Below are 24,925 nucleotides of genomic sequence, written 5' to 3' on the forward strand. Positions count from 1 at the left end.
TTCCTTGCTGAATATATAGTTTTTGCTGATAATGCAGAACAGAAAGTGATCAAAATGATAAGTTTAGCTCATCTGCACTGTTCAGCACAAAGACACCAGTGCAATTAAATCAATATTAGCCAGATTTACCATTTTTGCTCCAGTTTCATTAAATGTTAAAACTACCAGTTATACTTTGCAAAGATTTAACGATAACTGTTCTGCCAGTTTAAATAAACCCGTGATTCACCCCTCCAACAAATGGACTGTGCCGAATACAACATCACAGTCACGTATAGTTGCCTATACGTAATAACAACGTAGGACTCACATGGCTGAACATAGAGACCACGTGACTACAACGTACAGGGCACGTACTGCATACGTATAGCCCTTACGTCAAAAGGGGTGTGTACGTTTATGCCAACCAATAGCATAGATGCATTAAAGGTACAAACGTCTTAAGAGGTTCAAATTGGCCGCATTAACATGCAGTTTTAAGACGTGTTAAGATGTCCGAATGGCTTAACACGTAAGTAATATACGTGTTAAGACATAATTTGTTTGACGTGTTGGCATGGGCGTCAAAGTAGATGTTAAGTCCCAAATGGCCTTCCATAATAAAGTGATCTTTCAAAATAAAATCACAATCAAATTCTTCACCCTTTGGTTATTATTCTGTGTGCCTTCTCTTATGTGCAATGAAATAGACCAGGGTGACAAAATAAGTATTATATACAATGTTGTCATGGAAATAAATCAATACTTATGTTTAATCAATTTGCCTATGATTACAGTTTAAAAGAAAATTGCGAAGAGCCATTTTCCTTTGAGTCCCAATGATTTTGATTTCATACATCATAAATAAAACCACATATTTGTTGATAGTGATGTATTTGTGATTTTTTTCTATAGATCATCTGCAGTATATGGAGTCCCTTAGATGTCAGAGTGAGAAAATATATTTTTAATTGTTTTGTGTTTCCTCTCAATAGTTTTGCGTTCCCTCACAATACTTTTCCTAATAATAATAACTGTACTTTGTCCATTTAAAGTACAAAAGTTAGAATTAATGGATTAATAAGTATAAACCAAAATAATACAGACATGTCCAGTTACGTGTACTTTACTGTTTACAGTAACTGGCAGTCATTGGACATCAATGATTATCATCATTATTTGTTATTATTATTATTATCCATCCATTTTCCAAACCGCTTATCCTACTGGGTCACGGGGGGTCCGGAGCCTATCCCGGAAGCAATGGGCACGAGGCAGGGAACAACCCAGGATGTGGGACCAGCCCATCGCAGGGCACACTCACACACCATGCATTCACACATGCACACCTACAGGCAATTTAGCAAGTCCAATTAGCCTCAGCATATTTTTCGACTGTGGGGGGAAACTGGAGTACCCGGAGGAAACCCCACGACGACATGGGGAGAACATGCAAACTCTGCACACATGTGACCCAGGCGGAGACTCGAACCCATGTCCCAGAGGCAACACTGCACCACCATGCCGCCCCACTCTCAAGACCACATCATCTAATATAATCTCAATATGTGACTGTGTATATTTCTCACACAAGGATAACTGAGAGGTTATCTGACAATGCTCCAGTCCAGTGTCCATAATATACACTTCTTCATTACGCTAATCGTTATCAATCGCATTTTCAGATGCAGAACTTTGGGGACAGAAGCAAAAAAGTTACTCATTGATGCCTTTAGTGTAACTGAGCTACAAAAAAAATCCATCTGCTCAATTTTTGCTCCACTTCTCTTTTCCTGCATTTCCATGAAACTTTCAAGTTGGCGCTGGGGCTTGTGGTCAACCAATAGGAAAAGTTTATTACTATAAGCCCCACCCAGTAAGTCTTGGTCGAGAAAAAAGTATGTTCTTTTTGGAACTAAAAAATGGTTCAGGAACTACCTCCTAAGACCTTCAATTGGGCCAAGTTCGTGCAGTAGGAAATCGCCTTATGACCTGCACCCACAATGGCTTGTTTAGAGACACCGGTTCAGCTGCCTGTATGCTTTTTCACCTGCGGCAGAAACAGCAGGCAAACCAGCACAAACAAGGTACGAACATGCAGTAATGGGGGTTCAAATCCCCAGACAGCGCCACCCGTTGGGCCACATAGCATTTCATTTATCTGCAAATGTATATTTAAACCTTTGAGGTCCTTTGAGGGTTCTTTGTTTCTACTGTGCAAAATAAGTAAGTAAGTAATAGTATTTTGTGTCATTAATGTATGATTTAAATGCAAATAGTTTTATTACAGTCAGCTTTTATTCACATTGAGTAGCTTGTCATCATGAAGAGGAAGTGTGACAATCGTGAGTTTTTGGGCAACCACAGAAAAGCAGGAAAGTACAGACAGTGAGATAATTAGTGCCAGTCAGATGATAGACGTATACAGTATGTGAGTCAAGGGTTCTTCATATATTAATCATCCCATTCAGATAACAAATCCTGAGAGATCCATTCCTGAGCATCATGCCAAGAAACACCACTTGTTTACTGATAACTGCTTTCATGTAAACTCTGCTGTGCTGAGAGTAAAGATGAAGAGGGAGAGACAGCAAGAGGCTGCTGACGGCAGAGAATGCAGGCGACATGGAGGGGAGTGAGAAAAGGAGCAAATATTGATGGTTAAGAGTGAATAATGACGTCACAGCAGCCTGATCCTGATGTTAGTTTAATATGCTTCTTAGTTTGGCCTGTGGTGTGTATTTCAGATACAGCATTTAATCAGGGAGACTGAGTGTGAGTCAATGACAGAGAGAGAGAGAGAGAGAGAGAGAGAGAGAGAGAGAGAGCAGACAGGCAGGTGAAGATGAAGGTGTATTAGGGAGGAGGGGGGAGGAGCTTGGACCTTCACCAAATCAGCCAAATGTAAATGTCACGTCTATCAAACAGGAGACCCTGCTTTCAGGAGAAATGGTTTAAAGATCACACTGGGCTCCCTTACAGCCCCCCCTCGTCTTAAGGGGGGTTCTTTGTTTCTACTGTGCAAAATAATTTGTAACACAAATGTCTAAACTGGCATGAAAGACACATTCAGCTCTTGTGAAGACTGGCATGTGAAACTGGAAAAGGCACTGGGGAAATTCAGTGCACATAAAGACAGGCAGTGCCACAGATTAGCACTGATGACATGGATTCAGAAGATCAATCCTGTTAATATTCAACCTTCAGATGAGCTGGAAAGAGCAGCAGCAAGTGAGGAAAAATCTTCTGAAGTTAAGTACTTGGCACGGCAAGGCCTGGCTTTTCGAGGTGTTGGTAAGTGGGAGAGTGGGAATTTCAAGCAGCTTCTAATGCAAACAGCAGAGGGCGATGCAGAGCTGACCATGTGGCTGAAAGGTCACTTTGATTTCACCAGTGCTGTTCCTGGGTTGCCCTCAGTCCTTGTTATTGGTTATGATTCTCACTGTCCTGCACTGTGTCTTGTTAGCTGTGTATTTAAGTGCCTGTTCTGCTTCTGTTCTTTGATGCTTCATTATAGCTGTATGTTGTATGTATGTATATAGTTCTCTAGTTGTGTTTATTCCATCATTTAGTTCATTCCTGGTCATTTGCAGTTTATTTTGGATCCATCCTGATCCTTTTGGTTTTGATGTGTGTGTTGTAATAAACCCTATTTTCCACCCGTGTCATGCACTGCCGCAACCAGAAGAGGGCAGAAGATATGGCACAAAAACAAAGGAAGAAGCCTAACTTTAAAAAGAACAAAAAACATCAAGACTCATCCAGCATGGGGTGGTGGGTTAACGAATAACACAAACAATCAAAGAATAAGCAAACAAATGAGAGAAAAGATGCAGAGATGACTGAGAAGCAGGGGATGACTGGAGAAAAGACGACAGGACCAGAAGACAGGAGGGATACAGGGAGAGCGGAGAAGACAGTATAACTGAAGAATGGGAGAAGAGGAGAGACCGCAGAGGAAGGAGAACATAGATGACTGGAGGGGAGGGAATATAGGAGCAACAGAGAGAAGGAGGAAGGGCTGCGGAGGAGAAGACAGGATAAGAGGGGAAAATGTGAGCAGAGAAGGACAAACACCCCCACTGCCCAGCAAAGTGCACTTGTAAGTAAACCACAATTTTAGCCATGGGCTCAATATCTGGACTTGTCTCTGTGTAGCGATGCATAGAATCCTTGATACTGGTTATGACTGTACGGTATTAGTGTACTGTATAACCTGCCATTATTGTGTAAGGAGAAAAGATTTTTTTTAAATAAATAATTTTACAAAAAGGTTGAGCAATGTAGCAATGTTTGTTCCTTTCTAGCTACCAGATGAAACTCACAATGCACCCCCATGCCACCTAACTTCTCTTCCACATGATGCACCTTATTTACCCTTTGAATCCTGTGTATTATTGAGCGTTTTTCTATCCATTTGATTATAAGCTTATTACACTGCATGTACATTAGTCAGCCACATATGCTGTACGGCTTTGTTTTCCGGACAGTCTGGGCTACTCAGATATGTCATAATTCGATGTGTAAATGCTGACAGTCTTGATGTCATCCTTCTTATCAGGAAAAACTACTTGTGCATATAGATATTTCTCATTTTTTAGTCTAATCTAATATAAAAATTGGCAGGTAGTACAAATATAATCTTATAAATGCTGAGATTAGAGTATCTGCGATGCAGGAATGCAGGGGTTTCATTGGGGACCTTTTTATGGCTTAGTACTGTGAAGGAATACATGGTTAGTGCCAGGCGCAAATGAATATCTTTGATTTTGCATCCATTTGGTAACTTGTTGAAGTTGTCTGATAGTCAGTAATGCATGGTTTAATTATTATGATTTTTTATTTATTATTTTATAACATCTGAAAGAAACTGAAATAGGAAAGCTTATTTTAGTTTATGGTCCACTGGATAAACACAGACATTACAGACGGTTTTAGAGTCTAATGCTGAATGTTGTTTGCTATCATTTTTCTGTCCTCAGTGCTCTTCCTCTGGCAGGACTGGGGATGAGAGAGTCCAGTTGTTTGATGCAGTGGGTCGCTCTCACTGGATGGTCTAATTTAGAAGCTGATCATTTATGTCTGTTATTACAGTCAGTGACGCTAAAAGGTGAGCTTCAGTGAACAGTGTGTGGCAGCTGCAGGAACAGAGGCACTCAGGCAAACCCAAGTGCAGAATATTACCCCCGAATGGCAGCTTTTTATCAGCAACAGGGAGACCTGGGATGGGGGAAGGGTGGGGGGGGGGGGGGGCTGAAGGGCTGTTTGCTCTGGTGGGTCCAGGCCAGTCACTGGCAACGTCAGCACTGGTGTTTTGACAGGTCGCTGCTGCCTGTATTTTGTCTGAAATTTTGTGGTTTCCTTTCTATAGGCTGTCAGGCTGTAGAGTCACACAGAGAGGCTGTTCTTCCCTGACTTCAGCTCTGAAGTCAAACCTTAGAAAGCTGGATCTGAGCTACAATCACCCAGGAGACTCAGGAGTGAAGCTGCTCTCTGCTGTACTGGAGGATCCCAGCTATAAACTGGAGAAGCTGAAATGAGTAGAGAATGAATATTTTATGTCGGTTTCAGTCAAGTTTATTTGTATAGCACATCTTCATGCAAGAAGGTCATTCAAAGTGCTTTCCAGAAAAGATGATAAAAAATAAAATGCTTAATGCACAAAGTAAAATCGTAGGACTAAATATGACAATAAAAAATAAAAAAAAAAAAACATGAAACATTTAAGGAGAGATATTAAAAGTAGCAAATTGCCAGTCCCATCAGACTGCCATCGGCCATCGACCTGCGGCCCAGGGTGCTCCGGTCACAGGAGCACTTATGTTCCACCATGCTGTTCGTTATGGACACACTGTGGGCAGCACAGGGATTCAGATTGGCCAGGCCGTTCCTCCCAATCACACCCTTCCAGGTTTCACTGTCGCTACGCACATCAGCGTTAATGTCTCCCAGCAGGACAATGCAGTCCCCATGGGGGGCACCTCCCAGCCCCCCTCCCAGGTCTCGAAGCAGGCCAGGTACTCTGAGCTGATGTTCGGTGCATACGCATAAACAGTCAGACCCCCTCCGCCAACTTGAAGTGGAAGGGAGGTAACCCTCTCGCTCACTGGGGTGAACTCCAACGTTCTGGCACTGAATTGGGGGGGCTATTAGCTTATTTCGCAGAGGTCACCATTTTCAAAATGAAAACGAGGCTGAGGTGGGATGAATTCCACAAAATTCTTTGATGCTAGTGTGGCATATTGTTGTGAACCATGATGTACATCTTATCAAAGACGAGAATGTGATCAAGGTTTGTCTTTCCCTTGATTTCCTTGTAACCGGGACACTTAGAAGCTAAGTTCAAATTTAGAAAACACACTTTTGCAGAATCATGGATTTACAGTAGTGATGTTTCATATAACCAAGCTGCCTCCTGCTATAATTCCTCACAGTGGTGCTGAAGATTTTTATTTTCTATGTGAAAACCCATGATCCATTTGAGGTGAAGTACCTGACTCTGCTTGGACCTAAAATATATTCATACCCCTTTGATTAACTCTGTAATGTACTATATATGTTTAGTAATATGTATCCAGCATTTTCAGCCTCTCTCAGGATAATAGTGCTTGTTGTCTCAGAAAATTGTAAACTCAGAAAATAAATCAAGCTTGTTAATGACTAACGTTAGTTATTCATGCTGCAAAGAATATTTTGATGTTTGCTGATTAGCTAGTAGATTGACACTTAGGCTACGCCTGTCAAAATCCTTAACTTACCTTTAATATCAGTAATGTTCTCTATTCAGTCGCTGTATCCTTTTAACAGAACTGCTCTTGATATTCAACATCCCTCCTCAGCCCATTTTTCAGCATCGTTTATGGTAAAATGGATACCCTCACTCAGGCGTTACCCACTGATCTTACACCAAACTGTCATGGTTAGCACTGTGTTGGTTAGCAGCTAATAGACAAAGAAAAGTGATGGTTGTGCTGCAATTTTAAATATAAATATGCAGAGTTTAACAAAATATAATCTTCGTCAAAACTGAGGTGAGTGTTAATGTGCCACTTAAAAGCTGTACAATAAATTCATTGTTTAAAGGAATCTCTTCTGTGATTAATGTAACGGCTCACTGTGATGTAATATACAGTGCACCAATGCAAAAAGTGGTTTTAAAATTTAATTATTCTAATGTTGCACAGTTAAAAGAGCAGTTCAGGATACATTTCACTTCATGTTGTACCTGTATAACTATGCATGTCACAAATAAAGAATCTTGAATCTTAAAAGTCTTTCATTTTCCTAAAGGTGAACCGGTGTGAACTCACAGAGGAATGCTGTGAGGCGCTGGCTTCAGCTCTCAGATCAAACCACTCACATCTGAGAGAGCTGGACCTGAGTGACAATGACCTACAGGATTCAGGAGTGAAGCTGCTCTCTGCTGGACTGAGTATTCCACACTGTAAACTGGAGAAACTGAGGCCAGTATTACTGAGTATTCCTTCCACGTAGTAAACTATTTATTGAAAGGAAACATATTGTCAATAGGAAAGTAGTTACATTTACTTAAAAGTAATAATTGTATTGGTGATCTTATTTATCAGAGTGTTTTTGTCTGTCTCTCTGCAGGCTGTAGAGTCACAGAAGAAGGCTGTTCTTCCCTGGCTTCAGCCCTAAGGTCAAACCCCTCACACCTGAGAGAGCTGGACCTGAGCTACAATCACCCAGGACACTCAGGAGTGAAGCTGCTCTTATGGAATATTATTTAGCACTATATAACGTAGAATACAAGTATTATGATATTATTAAGATGTATGCCAAATATCCATGATGTAATCATTACAATGTAAACATTATAATGTAATCAACACAATATAATTGTAAGAGGATCACTTTTCCCCAATGATGCAGGTTTATAACTCGGCTAAACTGGGCACCAGGAATAAGAAACAGCTCACAACAGAAGTCTAGCAATAAGCCTTTATTACCAGGATTCCACAATTCAGTGTCGCTGCCTCAATAAGTGAATAGAGCACCCAGGCAGCACCACAACCCCCCACACAATGATCTCAGCAGAGCAATCTCTAAAACATTTGGGAAAACATTTCACACTCAGCTAAAACACCCAGCTAAAGTTCACACGTGTACAATAAAAAGGCCTGGGCAGCTCACATCAACACAAGGGCCATGAACACCAAAATCACATGTGATTCCTCCTAAACAACACAAATACACAAGGAAAAAAAATCAATTTATATCAAACAATATTATTTAAAGTAACTAGTTGGGGGAAGACAGCCCAATCCCCCGAAAACAAAACCCACAACACAAACCATAATCCAACTCCTAGAAGGAACCACAAACCTTTCCTGTGGCGCCTGGAATCCACGTCGCTGCCACCAATCGTGAACCGGCGTCATTAGCTTCCCAACTGTGCGCACCCCAATAACTCGCCGTATGTCCCCCCAATGCAGTAATTTTCCCCCAGTGCACGCGCTTCCACATCGGGCAGCTGCAGCATGGACTCCAAGCACCACCGAGCATATGGGGCCCCCGCCTTACTCCTTCGCTGACAATTTATGTTGTTCCTCCTTTCCCCTCACAGGTGTTTCCTATTAACCCTTATCACCATCACAATCCCCGCCTACACACGCACCCATCCAAGCACACACTAAGATTTTATATGCTTGTATAGTTGTGTTACTTTCTGCACGCTATAATTTTGTTTATTCCTTTCTGAATCTATCACTCCTTTTTTTTCTTTTTCCTGTCTTTTTTTTCTCCTTTTCCTTCTTTTTTCCCCCTCCTAATATGTCCCTCCACTACGGCCAGCTCACCCACTGCAATGTTTTTACATGTGTTAAAAGTGAAATAAATAAATAAAATTAAAATAAAAAGAAATAGATCAACATGAGGGGTCTATACAGAGTTTATAGATCCCCTCATGGTAAAGCAAGCATGTTTGGCACAGCAGTGCATTCAGACCATGATTCTGCTAAAGCTGCCGGACAGGACAAGGGGAAAAAAATAACATTTCTAGAGCCTCTTGATATGGGAAGTCAGAAACGTCAGGCCTATTTATTGAGATCCGCATGCAAGTTACAAGATGGTCTCCTGGCAGCCTATTGCGGATGTTTGGCTCAAGCTGAAAATATATTAACTGTTAGGCTTTAAAAACGATTGCTGATAGCATAAAATGGTGATAGTTTAAAGCAGAAAATTCCATTGTGAAACGTCTTTATCACCCTTTAAAAAACGCAGATATTTTTCTCTGCTTTTCAGGTGGCTGACGCTACATATTTTCTGATCATTATTATTAATTTCCCTTTGGCATAAATGCATTATTTTTTAATTGAACTGGGATTTTAGTTCCTTCACCTTTCTCTTTCTAGCTCGCTTTTCGGAGGGAAGTTAATGCCGTAGTTTTTATGAGCAGTCCGAAAATGCCGCTCCACATTTCCCTTCTTCGGAATAGCAATGGTAGACTGACAGATGAAACAAACGCACTTCGAATATGACCTTGTGGGGAAAAAGTACTCCTCCTTTCATTCCGTATGGAAGTGGTAGGTTATTGGCTTCGTACTTGGTCCTGCTCCCCCATTCAGTTTTATACCCTCTCTTAAGTTTAGTAGAAATAAATTGGAGGCGACTCGGTTGCTTACTGGAGTTTTGCAGCAGCTGGCGCGGTTGATCGCGTCATTGTTCCTCTATTTTTTATGTCATGCGATCTACTCAGTCTTTGCGATCGACCAGTAGATCGCGATCGATGTATTGGGCACCTCTGGTATAGAGAGAAAAAGCTTTTGTGCAAATAAGATAAATAACAAAAGGCTATTTAATTTGTTTATTAAAATGACAATGATATAGAGCTCTTCTATAGTAAAGGTAACCTTACAGTAAATAACTTCTGCTGTGATCTGACGCTATATAGAAAATGTAATAAAATAAGATTAACTTGGCCTTCTGCGGGGGGGCACCCTAATATAATGATAGGGGAAACACTGCTGTCTGTCTGCCATAAAATAAATAAAAGGGGGAATTGGAATTGCATATGACTATGGAGAGAATGGTTGGCTATGGTGAAAAAGGTGTGGAAATTTTTACTAATTCACATAAGGGACAGCATAAAGGGTTGTTTAATTCAGCAACGGAGGAATTCATATATTTGTGTGATTATGATAATCACACTATTATAACTTGATTGTACATCTCTTGAATTGAACTAATTACAGTGTCATGTATAACACTGCACTTTTTAATACATTGTCTGGCAGAACAGACTGCAAAACTGTAGTCTCAATGGAAAGCTGGATGAAATTCCTAGGGTGGCGTAGTCAGCTGTCCACTGAGTCTACAGTTTTGTAGTTCGGCCTGTCACAGTCTGGCGCAGTTGGCAGGATCATCGTCCTGAGAGCAGAGACGCGTGTTCAGTGTGAATGACTCTTCAGTTGTTTTTCTATTTTTAATTACCTTTTTATTCCTATCCATGTCTTTTTTTCCTTTTGTATGCTCATTATTTAGCCAGTACAGCTGTTTTTATTGTAGTCGAAAACAACAGTGAGTGCCAGTCACTGGCAAATCCCTTGGTTCCCGGTTCCACTCCATCTGTCCTCTGGTGGTCCCCTTGAGCTGTGGACCCCTTTCCAGTGTTCTGCAGCCAGATCCTCCTGAGCCGCACGGAAGCGGAAGTTGGCAAAGTGAGATGCGGCAGTAGGCCTATGCATGCAATTGACTGGAGTATGGAGAGTAAAGCCTTTCGTTTTCTTTAATAAAAGTTGTCCTTGTATTTTCTCATATGCGAGAACATCACAACTGCCACTGCACTTGTTGATGTGTAAGTGTGCCCTATTCAAACAATAAAGAGAAACTACATGCAGCACTGAAAAACTATTCCACGGCCAAAAAAAATGTAAACATTCTTTCTATATCAGAAGCTAGTCTCTGACTGAAATTTCTATAAATCTTTATATAAACTGATAGCAATTAACCTAAGAGTGCATGCTTGGATTGTAGTATCTGCATGTACTGTGGAACTAAAAAGAATCATAATCAACATATATAATTATGTAAATGAAAAACAAATACGTTGCATTTTCCTTAATAGTTTTGCACGTTGCCATAATTTATATTTAATTTAAAGTATGAAGCACCCAAGCAAAGTTTATGTTGAAATAATACTCAAGATTCTTACTGTAAGTCTTTACTCTGGCACAGTGGTGGATCTAGAAAATTTTACATGGGGTGGCAAGAGATTTTAACAGAGTGGCATGGAGGTTCAGTGAGAAACCGACTATCATTCAGAATCGTGGAACTCAGGAGCATACTTACACTGAAAAAGTGACAATTTATCTAAGCATTTGGACTCTCATGGTTAAAACAATGCTGATTGTACTTTTCATTATCACTGACCAGTTGTTTTTCTTTGTTGTGCTGTGCAGCAGAACGTTTCACAAACATATCCAAATTAAGAGCCTTTGCACGCTGTCTGTCAGTTTGCACACACACACACACACACACACACACACACGAACAGTCAAATGCATTCATACCTGTATATATATATATATATATATATATATATATATATATATATATATATATATATATATATATATATATAATCAGGAGTGATACTTTCACCACAAAATGTCACCCATGTGCACTGTGTCTTCGTTTTCAATATAATGGTTAAAAAGGTTCAAACCTTCAGTGCCTCGTACCATCTCTACCAGTGTTTTTTTCAACAAGGAAAATACAACTTTTATGCTGGCCTTAGAAGCACAACTTCAAAGAATAGCTGCCATACTTCTGCCTAGCATGGCAGAGGGAGTAAAATGGTATGGGACTGCTTGGTGCTGGTAAGGTGGGTGATTTACACAGAGTACAAGGTGCAATGAACCAGCAAGGTTACCGCTCTGTTTTACAACTCATGCCACCCCCTGTGGTCAGCACTTCTATCAAGCAGCAAGGCTGATTCAAAGCTGGTGAAAGATGAGGAATCCAGAGAACTGTCCTGCTTGACTGGCCTACAGAATCATCACATCTCCAGCCTATCAAGCTCATGTGAGACCAGCTTCACCGTGAGGTCAGAGAAAATACCAAGCCAGTCCCACCTCTGGGAATAGCAGGATTGAAATTTCCCCTAATATTGTCATAAACGGACAGCTCTAATGGCAAAGGACTGCAAAGCTGTAATTGCTGCAAATATAGTTTTCATACAGTTTGATTAATTGAATATGAAGAAGAAACTTATTGCAATATTTATTATATCACAAAGCAGAAGGCAGCAGGGAAAAGTAAAAAAAGAATCACCCCAGATGGGACTTAAAACCACGATATCCAGCTCAGAAAGTCAGAGCCGTGGGCGTTTGGCCAGTGGGGCAACCGGCAGACCTGAGCTTATGACCGGGACACTTGACTCACAATGGAAGCTCAGCAAATTATAAGCAAGCCTGCAAAAGTGACATGAATGGATCTGTGTAATCTATGGTAAAATGCATCTTGGGGCTGAGACATTAACACTCACAGTCCATGAGAAGATGACATCCATCACTGGATCTCAGTCAAATGCTCTCATCGAGTTTCCGCTATGCCTTTGGCATTTAATGTTTGTACTTAGCTATAGAGTGGCAGGAACACAAATGAATGGGAAGTTCATTTGCATTACAGCAATACGTCACACATGACTATGTAAGGGAATAGATGAAACCCTGCATACATCACTATACCAGTGCAATTCAGTACGAAGTGCACTGACATGATTCGTATGATTCCTGGTTTCTTTGGAAAATTTAGGTCCACCATCAGCTAAGTGTTATATTTATGATGCAAATTGATGACACTATTGGGCAGACACAATATCAGACTGAATTTATTTTATAATTTTAAAGGTCTAAATACAGTTCTGGGTGTTGGACATCTTGTTAGCCTTAGAAATCTATAATGCTCCCCCTCAAGAGAGAGTAAACGACTGCAGGGCATTACAAAGGTCCAGAATGGACTTTTCATTTACAGATGTCTTCTCTGGCTGTCGTGACCAGTATCTCACTCCGGACCAGTGGTGGATCTCGTACTCAGGCACAGAGAATGGGTCCTTCCGCCCCGTGGATTTCCTCATCTCCTCAGCCACTGATTCCCTCCAAGCTGATGGGGTAACTATGGTTGGCAGAACTGGGGTTTGCTGTTCACTGTCATCCGCTTGACGTTGATGGACCACTTGCTGAGGCTGAGGATGGTGGTCTTTACGTATCCTCACTGTTAGGCCTCTGCACACCCATTTCTTTTGCTGACCTGTTGCACAGAAACATTTCATAGTAAACTGTAACATAACTACAGCAATTATTTCAATGTTGTTCAGTCAGTGAGAATCATTTACATAGTAGGGAGCAGATAAGCAAGAAGGGAGGTGGTGCTGCAGAATATGTAAAAGAAAACTTGCAGGCAAGGGAGCTCACTGATAAAAATATAGCTAGAGAAGCTACAGCGCCCTCCACAATTATTGGCAGCCCTTGTAAATATTTGTGAAAAGGGTTAGAAATAATGTACATTTTTCTGAAGTAGCTTCATCTCACACTGAAAAAGTTAGAAAAATAATGCAGTCATTGGTATAGAGTGTAAAGAGGAAGGGGCTGAGGACACACCCTTGAGGGGGTCCAGTGTTGTTGATCACAGTTGCTGATTTGGCTGTGCCTATCCTTACAATCTGTGGTCTATTGCTGAGGAAATTATGGACCCAACGGATGACAGATGGGGATATGTTCAATTGAAGCTTCTTGATCATCTGGTGGCGTTGAATGATAATAAAAGCGGAACTGGAGTTAATGAAGAGGACAGTAGCGAAGGTGCCTGGAGATTCAAGGTGTTGGAGAAGGGAGTGGAGGAGACATACTACAGTATCCTCTGTTCCGCTCTTCACCCAGGAGGCAAACTGGTTTGAGTCCAGCTGCGGTCTGACAGCTGGCTGGATGATATGGAGTATAATTTTCTTTAGGCATTTCATTATTATCGATGTGAGTGCTACTGGCCGGTAATGATTTAGCTCAGAGGGACGAGGTTTCTTAGCACCCGGGACGATGGTAGAAGTTTTCCAAATTGCAGGAATGGTCACCAATCTATACGAGTTCCAGAAGATGGAATGGAGGATGGGAGCTAGTTCTGTGGCGAATAGCTTCAAAACTTTAGCTGGTACACGATCAGGCCCGGCGGCCTGGCCAGCTTTGCATCTGCTTAGCTGCTGCCTCACGTCCTCTACAGTAAAGGGAGGGTTTGTAGGATCGTCAGAGGGAAGGCCATTGAGCAGCTCCTCACAGACAGCAGAGTAGTCCTGCTTATCGAACATTGTATAGAAGGAGTTTAAGGAGTCAGCAAAAGTTGTAAGATCAGTGCCTATGGGATGAAGGTCATGGTAGGGTATTTGACGGGTGAGTAACCAAAAGGCCTGTTTGGTGTTCATTGTACTGAACTCTTGCTCCAGTCTATTCTTATATTTGAGTTTGGCATTGATTATCTCATTCTTTACATGTCTACTATGTGACTGGACAGAAGACCAGTCCTTGCATAGAAATGCTTTGTGTTTTCCTTCAAGCTGTGCTTAACATGGGAAGTAATACTGGGTCTGTAGGTAGGATATCCCCAGACAGCTCTGGTGGGAATATTGGAATAAATACAAAACTTGATGTAGTCTGTAATTACAGAAACTTTATGGTTTTGATCACCCTGGAAAATGTCCCAATCTGTACATGCAAGTGAACCTTATAGTCGTTCAATTGCCTCCTCCGACCAGAGGGTGGCCAGGTGCACATGCGGTTTAATGCGCTTCAGTTCTGGTTTGCAGTGAGGTAGCAGGAAGACAACATTGTGGTCAGAGTGGCCAAGTGGAGGATGTACACGCACGATGAAGGCGTCAGAGATGTTACTGTAACATAAGTCCAGAGTATTAAGCTTCCTAGTGGGAATATCCACATACTGAGAAAAAGATGGTACAGATGGTGTTACGTGCCGTAAGGTTTGGGGGGGGGATTGTCCTGATTGTTGTTCGGCTGCCTTCGTCTCCGCCTCCCGGACCTGGCCACGCCCCGAGCCTCGACGCTACTTCCGCGTTCGTGAATTGAAAAGGCCGGCGCGGGAGAGTAGCGGCAGCTCTGCTCATAGTTGGTTTTTGTTGTATTGGTTTGCTTGTGTTCTTGTGATTTATCGTGTATGACAGTTTTTGGTTTTCCGGTTTTCGTCTCTTGCCTTATCCCTCTGTACCTTTGCCTTTGGTTTTGACTGCTTTCTGGTTTATGATCTATTGCCTTCCTCCTGACTCCTCTCTTGCTTCGCCCCTCGGATACTGTGTTTCGGCTTTGGTGTTCTGTATGTCCGTTTCTGTTAAGTGCGTAGGGAGTGACGGCTGTTTTGGTTTGCGTACGTGTTGCTTATTCTGTGTTTTGGTTAGGGAGTTAGGATTAGTCTGTGTCATTTTCTTTTCGTTTAGAGTTAGCTTAGTTTGGGACGTATTCGTTAGTGGTGTTTTGTTTATTGTTTTGCCGGTGTCACTCCCGAAGTCTGTTGCCCTATTGTGTGTGAAGGTCTTTGTGAATAAACATAAAAAAATACAAAAAAAGATCCCTTTGTGTCCCGTGTTCCCTTTTCCCATACCCTGGTTGTCTCGTTTTCCCCTCTCCTTTCCCTTTACCTTTCTGGCGGTCCTCAACCCTAGACTGAGGATCGTAACAATGGCTAAACAGCGTTGACATTACAGTTGTTAAAATCACCCGCAGTAACTCCGGGGCGTCGGGATATCTTGCCGTCATGGAGCTGGCGTCCTCACACACTAGCTCCGCCGCTGCCTTGGTGTTGGCGTTTGGTGGAATGTAGACACAGCTAATTACTACAGTAGGGAATTCCCACGGAAGGTAGAAGGGGCGTACAGATAGAATCAGCATCTCTGTCAGGTGTACAAACAATGCGGTGTACTTTAATATTCGTGTACCACCACTCGTTGACAAATATGCCGACCCTACCACCCCACTTCTTACCTGACTGAGACATCCTGTCAGTCTGCCAGATCATAAAATTAGAGAGACTAACCTCAGAGTCTGAGATGGTGTCATCAAGCCAGGTTTCAGTCAGGGCAATAACACAGGTGATACCGCTCCACCCGACACTTGGCATGCAATAAGTCCATTTTATTCTGGAGTGAACATACATTGGCCATTATGATGGGGAGTAGCGGTGGTCTGAAGGGTCACCTCCCCAGTCTGGAGCGTACACCTCCTCACCTACCTCTTTTACTCAGGCGAAACTCCAGAGGAAGAGCAACTGCCGGCCTTGAGGTGATAGCCGACTGCAGTTGGAGAAGCTCCCCTCTACTGTAGGTGAGTGGATTGTGTCCATTACCTATTGGTTTTATTGCTGAACAGTCGTCGATGATCCAAAGGATTATGAATGTAATCCAGAAAACCTTGTTCAGGTTCGGCATTTCAGGGTTTCATCTATTCCCTTACATAGTCATGTGTGACGTATTGCTGTAATGCAAATGTTTTTTTTTTTTAATTTCCCATTCAAGTAATGTTTGCAGTTAGCTCTTCAGCTAAGTACAAACATTAAATGCCAAAGGCATAGCGGAAATTCGATGAGCGCATTTGAGTGAGATCCAGTGATGGATGTCATCTTCTCCTGGACTGTGAGTGTTAATGTCTCAGCCCCAAGATGCATTTTACCATAGATTACACAGATCCATTCATGTCACTTTTGTAGGCTTGCTTATAATTTGCTGAGCTTCCATTGTGAGTCAAGTGTCCCGGTCATAAGCTCAGGTCTGCCAGTTGCCCCACTGGCCAAACGCCCACGGCTCTGACTTTCTGAGCTGGATATCGTGGTTTTAAGTCCCATCTGGGGTGATTCTTTTTTTACTTTTCCCTGCTGCCTTCTGCTTTGTGATATAATAAATATTGCAATAAGTTTCATCTTCATTTTTAATTAATCAAACTGTATGAAAACTATATTTGCAGCAATTACAGCTTTGCAGTCCTTTGCCATTAGAGCTGTCCGTTTATGACAATATTAGGGGAAATTTCAATCCTGCTATTCCCAGAGGTGGGACTGGCTTGGTATTTTCTCTGACCTCACGGTGAAGCTGGTCTCACATGAGCTTGATAGGCTGGAGATGTGATGATTCTGTAGGCCAGTCAAGCAGGACAGTTCTCTGGATTCCTCATCTTTCACCAGTGTGCTTTGAATCAGCCTTGCTGCTTGATAGAAGTGCTGACCACAGGGGGTGGCATGAGTTGTAAAACAGAACAGTAACCTTGCTGGTTCATTGCACCTTGTACTCTGTGTAAATCACCCACCTTACCAGCACCAATGCAGTCCCATACCATTTTACTCCCTCTGCCATGCTAGACAGAAGCATGGCAGCTATTCTTTGAAGTTGTGCTTCTAAGGCCAGCATACAACTTGTATTTTCCCTGTTGAAAAAAAACACTGGTAGAGATGGCACAACGAGGCACTGAAGGTTTGAGCCTTTTTAACCATTGTATTGAAAACTGGTTCACTACTCGAAGACATGGGTGACATATCGTGGTGAAAGTACCACTCCTGATTATTTATATATACATGTATGAATGCATTTGACTGTGTGTGTGTGTGTGTGTGTGTGTGTGTGTGTGTGTGTGTGTGTGTGTGTGTGTGTGTGTGTGTGTGTGTGTGTGTGTGTGTGTGTGTGCGTGCAAACTGACAGACTGGGAAAATGAATTCAGAAGTTTTGTCTTGCTAAAAGTAAATTCATTTTTAGAGAAAATTAGTCACAAACGAAAACAAAAGAAACTGATGGATTTTTCTCTCTTTTCTTTTAAGAGAAGAAATAATAAAAGAAGACTTAGTTAGTTATTGAATTTATATAAAGAATAACAATCTGCCATTCTTTGCGGTCCCTTTTGCCAAGTTTAATGCCCTTTCTTGTCAATGACCATCATGAGCCTGCTATCAGTTCACACACACACACACACACACACACACACACACACACACACACACACACTCACAAGCAGGCAGGACAACCTCCCAGATGCCACTCTGAGAAGTGTAATGTTTGTGATCGTGGTTAATCTTATGCTACATTAAGGCCCCAAAGTTAACGATGGGGATTAAATCAGGCGATGAAGACAGCCAGGTTACAATTTCATCACCTTCCAAGCTGGTTTTAAGGTGATGTCATGGTCTGTGCCTATTCTTGAAGTTTCAACTTGTGAGCCTTATGCATTGTATTAAGCTGATGTCATTGTCAAAGTACGCATGAAAGAAAATAAGAGTATTTTACTGGGGAACGAGGATCATGACTACAGACTGTTGTGTGTCTGGCTGTAGTACCAACAGCAAGAAAATCCCAGATAGAACACTTTAAACCCAAATCTAAGTTTGTTCTTAGGTCCTACAGGCTTGTTGGCTCAGGGTGTCGTGCTCTTAACATCATGGCTGAGCTCTGCATGTGATATGCATGTTCTGCTGCTTGTTTCCTTGTGCCTGTGTGTGTCTGTGTCTGTCAGTGAGTCCTATGATGCACTGACCTTCTTGGCAGAATATTCCCCTTCCTTACAGTATGTCCTATTGTGACTCCCCTATGATCCTGTACTGAATAGATTATAAAATGCATGGACATAATCAAATGCTACATCTTCCTTAACTATTCATTTAAAATTTTTTAAATGATTTATTTTTCCACTTTTACGTTTAGTGGTCACTCCATAAGAGCTGTCCTTTAACGTGCTGCGCAGTGTCCCTGGATGCTTTGCAGTCCACTGCAAGGCTTGGTCTTGAGGAGTCAATTCATTATGAAATGACTCCCAGTCTGAGCTGTGAGCTAATGCACAATAACCAGAAGCCAGGTAGTGACTCTTGGTTATTGTAGTTGTTCTCTTCTGACCAGGGAGGTGTTCCACTAAGCAGGATTTCTCAGTTAGCGGAGTTAACTTAAGCTAGAAGTCATGATTGTTCAATAGGAATGCTCCTTACCTTTTATTGGACAATTATGAGTGAGCCAGTGTCTTGTTTCATAAGAGAAAATCTGTATCCATCTTCTGAATTATTCTGAATTATTCTACTTCTAAACAAACATTCATCCTCAGAGGTAGCATAACATCCTGGCAGCTGCTCAATGCAGCATTGAAAAGCACTACAGAGTAATGAGCTCACAGATGTAATGAGCACAGAGCATCACCAGCACGCTGCTCTCAGCAGTTGAGGACATTAATTTTTCCCCACAGAATACTCTGCTTGTGTAGTGTTTGTACTTGGCCTGATACTGAAGGGGCATAAGTGATAATTAAGTGACATGATAATAAAGTGCATTGCTTGGTGTCTCTTTGCCAATCTCACATGAAACAGTACTGTGATGCAAGACAGGGAGCTCGCACTCCCTCATTCAGAGAAGGGCACAGAGTGTGGCTGTGGAAACCAGCGCATGTGCAAAAAGGGCATCAGAAATTCTCTGCACCCATCGAGACCCATCCTGGCTGACGGGAAAGCATGGCATGCTGCCCATTTGGCCTCAGTACCCAGTGGACTTCCCAAATTTCCAGCCCTGCCAAAGACTGGTCCTGAAAGAACAGTTGAGCTTGGAATGGCCTAAGGAACTGGAAGCTGTGCAGCCAGGGCACACAAACCATCATCGGCTCAAGGACTATGGAACTTCACAGAATTAAACAAAGAAATGAAGTGCATGTTCTGAGCGTGATTTTCTGGTTAGAAAGAGATACCTTAAAGGAAAAGAGAGATTCAGTGTAAAATATATAACAGTTGTTCATAGATCCTCTTACTGTGGTCCTCAGTGAATGGAACATTTCTAATTGTAAATGATTTCTGTTGGAAGCAAAACAGGCAGTTCATAGTGAAAAGGTTTTGCACTTACAGGAAGGCACAAGCACAATGTTTTTTGTTGAACTTACATTATTGTTTTGTCTGGGGTGTAATGACCTTATAGGAAGAAATGTTACAGGTAAGGCGTGTCTTTTATAGAATACAGTGCTGCTGCAGGAAGAAGAATACATAAGTAAAGGGGGGATGTTGCGTTCAGTTAGTAATTGTTCTGTTTTCCATATTACTGTATGTCACAAGAGGGTGCTGTAAGGCTGTTTGATTCGACTTCAATTCCTATTCCAAGAGTCAAGAATGGATAGTTGATCCCTGGCAGCAGTTTTCCAGATTATCAACTTCAAAAACTTAAAAATATGATAGGAAAAAAGTCTTTGTAAAATTAAGAAGTATATAATACTATGAATGACAAGGGGTCTTAATACTTTTCATTTAATTTTATTAACTCAATCTTTTGCTGGCAAGTATACCTTTTAAATTATATACATAACAGTACAACTGCATTATTTGTGTTTTGTATGCACACTTCATACAAAGCAAAAGGTTATGGCGGCTACTTCATTAATAGTATTTCTTATTGATACTTTAAAATTCCGTTCTATTGCCCAACTCCCAAAGGATCATACAGTTTTATTGAAACATAGTAGTCTACGGAAATGTCAATACTAATCATACATTTCAGTGACATAACTAAATAGACATATGTTGACACACAGACACAGATAAAAACAATTAAACTCCCTCTATGTAAAAATGACATGTGACACACATCCTCAATGTTAAAATCCATGATTGTAAAAAATGACCATCGTTGCTAATGTTATATCTCAGGTCTCAGATTACTTCGTTAAGTGTCAATTAAACTGAAAAAAAAATCACAGAAAAAGGCAAGCTTATTTGCCGACATTTAGTAACCGACAAGCTGATTAAGGAGGACTAAACCTGTACCTGGCTTTCCTGTCAGCTCCTTGGGGATGGCTAATCTTCAAATTTTATTACAAATACTACAACTTTATTTTGTACCTTGCTTAAAGTAAAATTTCTCCAGACTACTAAATACCGCATTAATGGTGACATTTTTAAACTGATTCGCTTCTTTCGCCTCACTCTTCTCTATGTCACGGGTGGGCGTGGTTGATCTAGCCGGCTCCCGATTGGCGGGAATTCGGTAGCTCCTGTGTCATGTGACGGGTAGTAGCGTAGGCAGCACCGCCATAGATTTGAAACCCTGTGTGCCTCTTTGGGCGATACGCGATGTTGGCGCGGTAATTGTGAAATAGAGAATTCATAGATATGATTTAGTGAACCGACTATTTTCGAAACTGCAACAACATGAGGAATGTTAAAACTAGAAAACAGGGAACATTTCACAGGTAAAAAAATCTGCGGTACGGTCAAATAAGATACATAACATGTTTACTATCCTGTGATACTGACGGGATACTAGCATGATTAGTTTTTGTTGAGAATACTATGAGCAGTACTACATAAATTTGGGGGGGCAGTAGTGGTGGGCTTGTTTATTTATTCTACATAATTGTAAGATATAAATGCGTTAATTAGTAAAGAAGTTATGGCTAAAAGATCTTTCTATCTACACCCTGACATGTTGCTTGTTTATGTCTAATTATCGCTCCAAGATGGTGGCGCTGCTGACACGTTGTGGAAAAGCGAGATGAGGCATCTAGGCTTTCAAATTCATGAGCACCACGATGTACTTCGTTTAAATGGGAGGTTCACCCCAAAACTATAAAAAGATATTTTAGAGGGGCCTTAATGCTATCTATTCATCAAAGTTCTGCTGGGAGTTGTTCAGGTTTGGAAATATCAGCAGTAGAAATGTCGGGCTTCTATCGAAGTACACTACTCGTATCACTGCGCATTAGACACAAGCGCGAGCTCTCTGGCGATATCTGCTGCGCAGTGATATTATTGGTGTGTGGAGTCGGGTAGAAGGAAATAGTTCGTATATTAAACTGCTGTGGATTTTCTTAACCTGTTCCTGATTTCTGGTAAGAGATATTGCTGTTGAATTTTTCAAATACGTTGTTCTGGTGCTTTAAGTAGTGAAAGCAAAATTGAATCTTATTATATTGCTTATTCATTAATAAGTAGCTATAACATGTATACTGCCAAATGTTTTGATTTAATAAATATTTAAAATTAATAAATATTTCAAAAATACTTCAACATTTAAAATAGTTCATGATTTTCAGGAGCGGTACAGTGGTTAGCACTGTTGCCTCACACCTCTGGGTTCCAGGTTCGAGTCTCCGCATGGGTCACATGTGTGTGGAGTTTGCATGTTCTCCCCATGTCGTCGTGGGGTTTCCTCTGGGTACTTCGGTTTCCCCCCACATTCCAAAGACATGCTGAGGCTAATTGGACTTGCTAAATTGCCCGTAGGAGAGCATGTGTGAGTGAATGGTGTGTGAGTGTGCTCTGCGATGGGCTTGCCCCCCATCCTGGGTTGATTGATGGATGATTTTCAGGTCACACTGCCCCCTCAGAGCCCACCAATCAGTGACTGTCTCAGAGTGTGATGTAATACACAATGTCCGCACCACCCACTTTTCAGTGAGCAGTAAAAACACACCAGCTTGTCTCAGCGGACAGCGGCTCTTATCAGTTATGGGGAAAAGGACGAGATATCAAAAGTAAAAATAAATATATCACATTTGGTTAACATCAAATGAAAACAGCCCTGCAATAATATATTGGATTCTAGGATATCACCTATTAAAAGGGTGAATCTATTCTAGCAGACCATAAAAATCCAATTATGAACAGTGAAAATGGGCATAATAGGTCCCTATAAACGACAGGTTTCTGTCCATGGTGCTGAAAACCAGGATTGGCAGATTTCACATTACAGCGATTCCCCCACTATATTGCGGATTTTCCTCCGACGCCTCACAATTCTCTGCGTATCCCGTACATTGTTTGTGGTCCGATTGTTTTCGTTTTGTTCTAAGCCCTACGATGGAAGACGTTGACCATTCAGGAGAAGGTAAAACTTCTGGATGTGCTTCGGGAAGGAAAGCGTTATGCGGACGGCGTTCGGCATTATGGCTTGAATGAATCAACAGTACGCTACATGAAGAAGGATGAAAAGAACGTGTAAGAGCCATATATGTTTTTATTTTTATATATTCCGTTACATATATAGAGAGAAAGTTGTGTGTGTGTGTATATATATTAAAAATTATTATTATTATTATTATTATTATTATTATTATTATGTTACTCATATCCTTAGCCCGACATTTATCATAGCCCGATATATGTGTTTTAATGAGTTTACATGTGTTTAAAGCATGTGGGAGGGGTATTTTAAGGCTTAAACTTCAAAAAAGATTTATATGATCCTTCTGTATCGTGGATTTTCACCTATCGCTGATGGGTCTGGAACGCATCTTCCGCGATAGGCGGAGGATCAAATTTACCTTTTTAACCTGATTTAACTTCAACCCTCTTATTTTGTTAACAGAGTGTGCGGGGGGAATACAAAGGATTACAGTGGGTAATAGGTGATTTATATTGACCTTAATTATCACCCAAGTGACTCTGGACAATCAGCTCAATAATGCTTCCCAAAAGCTTCTCTCTTGTTCACTAGTTACACTTCATTACACCGAAATCAAGGAAGAATCAAATGTACAAGCCCATTATACCTATTATAAACACATAAAAAATATTTTGTAAAAACATTAAAAACAGATTAATATATATTGTCCAATTTGAAACTTTACATTTTGACCTCACTTAGAAAAAGCAGGTGATGACCAGCCCAACCAGCAGATCCGTCTGGTTGTACAGAATACCTACTCAATTAAATTTTGAGGTCATGACTAAACTAAATTTCAGCTCTGCCTTTAACTTCACCAGTTAGATAAAACTGATCATTGCACAGGGAAATACAGTGAAGCCATGAAACATACTAGATGTAAATATATTAATTTTCACATACACTTGAGCTCAGTGAATTCAAGCGTGTCATACACTGTAAAAAAAATAGAATCCACCAAAAAACGGTTTTAAGTTAATGGACTCTTCCTTCAATTTACAAATATTGTAAATTCAGTTTTCCACAGTATCTTAAATGATAGTTTATTTTCATTTTTAATTCTTCATTCTGCCAATGCAGATTTGTTTCTTTAATAAATGGTGTTGTTCATAAAAGTACAACAAGTAATTTGAGAATATAGTGATTCACTACATTGATTATTTTTCATAACTCAATGGCCCATAAACATACAGTTATCCATCTGAAGCTGGATTTAAACCAGCAAACTTTGGATTACAAGCCCAAATACTTGAGCTACTGAGTCACACACTTACATTGACTCAGCTTAAGTTGCAGAGACACAGTGGACTTTCTGTTGGATGTCAGACAGAACGGCAAAGGACCCCTCACTAACAGGAACCTAAAACACACAAACACCTGGGAACACTTCAAATGCGTGATCTGACTCTGCAAGGGGAGAACATGTTCACGTGGAGTCTTGGCTTTTCACAACGTTTCATTCCTGCTTATAGCTAAGGTTTTTTTTAGCCGTTGTCACTCTAAGGTTGCCCATTAATGGTTTGGAATTGGGAATGTAAAGCTGTTTTGTTAGCATGTCTGCCTTACAATTCCTTTACTGTAAGTCGAGGCCTGCTGGAGCTCAATTCTGCTTCATGGCACTTGCATTTACTCTTTATTTTGCATTACATTATGTGTGAGACTAACCCCTTTCTCTACCTCTCCATTCCTCCTGTCGAGCTCCATACAGAACTAGTGGAGAAAAGGGGTGCTTGGAGGGGGGACGATATCTCTGGATGCCCACTTAAGAAATATCTGCGTTACCTTCCAATACACCTTCCAAACTTAAGTGGATTGAACATGGGTGCTGTTGAATTAATAAAAAAATGCACTGTATTAAAAATTATTTTGTTTATATAACATAAAATTGAACTATAAACATGAAATTTAAATCTGTCGTGCAAAAATAGTCATGCAAAGTCATTGATTTATTTTTAAAACAATTGCACTGTGATACATTTAACATCATATTTTCAGTTCTGCCTAACTGCTTGTGGTGTCACATGGTGGTCGAAAATGATTTTACAG

General features: G+C 41.0%; 1 protein-coding gene across 9 annotated transcripts in view; it reads right to left on the bottom strand.

Annotated features, from left to right (window-relative positions):
• LOC125722006 (uncharacterized) overlaps window positions 1-24,925 on the bottom strand; it is a 62,629-nt gene that overhangs the window by 7,818 nt on the left and 29,886 nt on the right. The window lies entirely within an intron of this gene.

The sequence above is a fragment of the Brienomyrus brachyistius genome, unplaced genomic scaffold, assembly GCF_023856365.1.
Source record: "Brienomyrus brachyistius isolate T26 unplaced genomic scaffold, BBRACH_0.4 scaffold36, whole genome shotgun sequence".
Taxonomy (NCBI): domain Eukaryota; kingdom Metazoa; phylum Chordata; class Actinopteri; order Osteoglossiformes; family Mormyridae; genus Brienomyrus; species Brienomyrus brachyistius.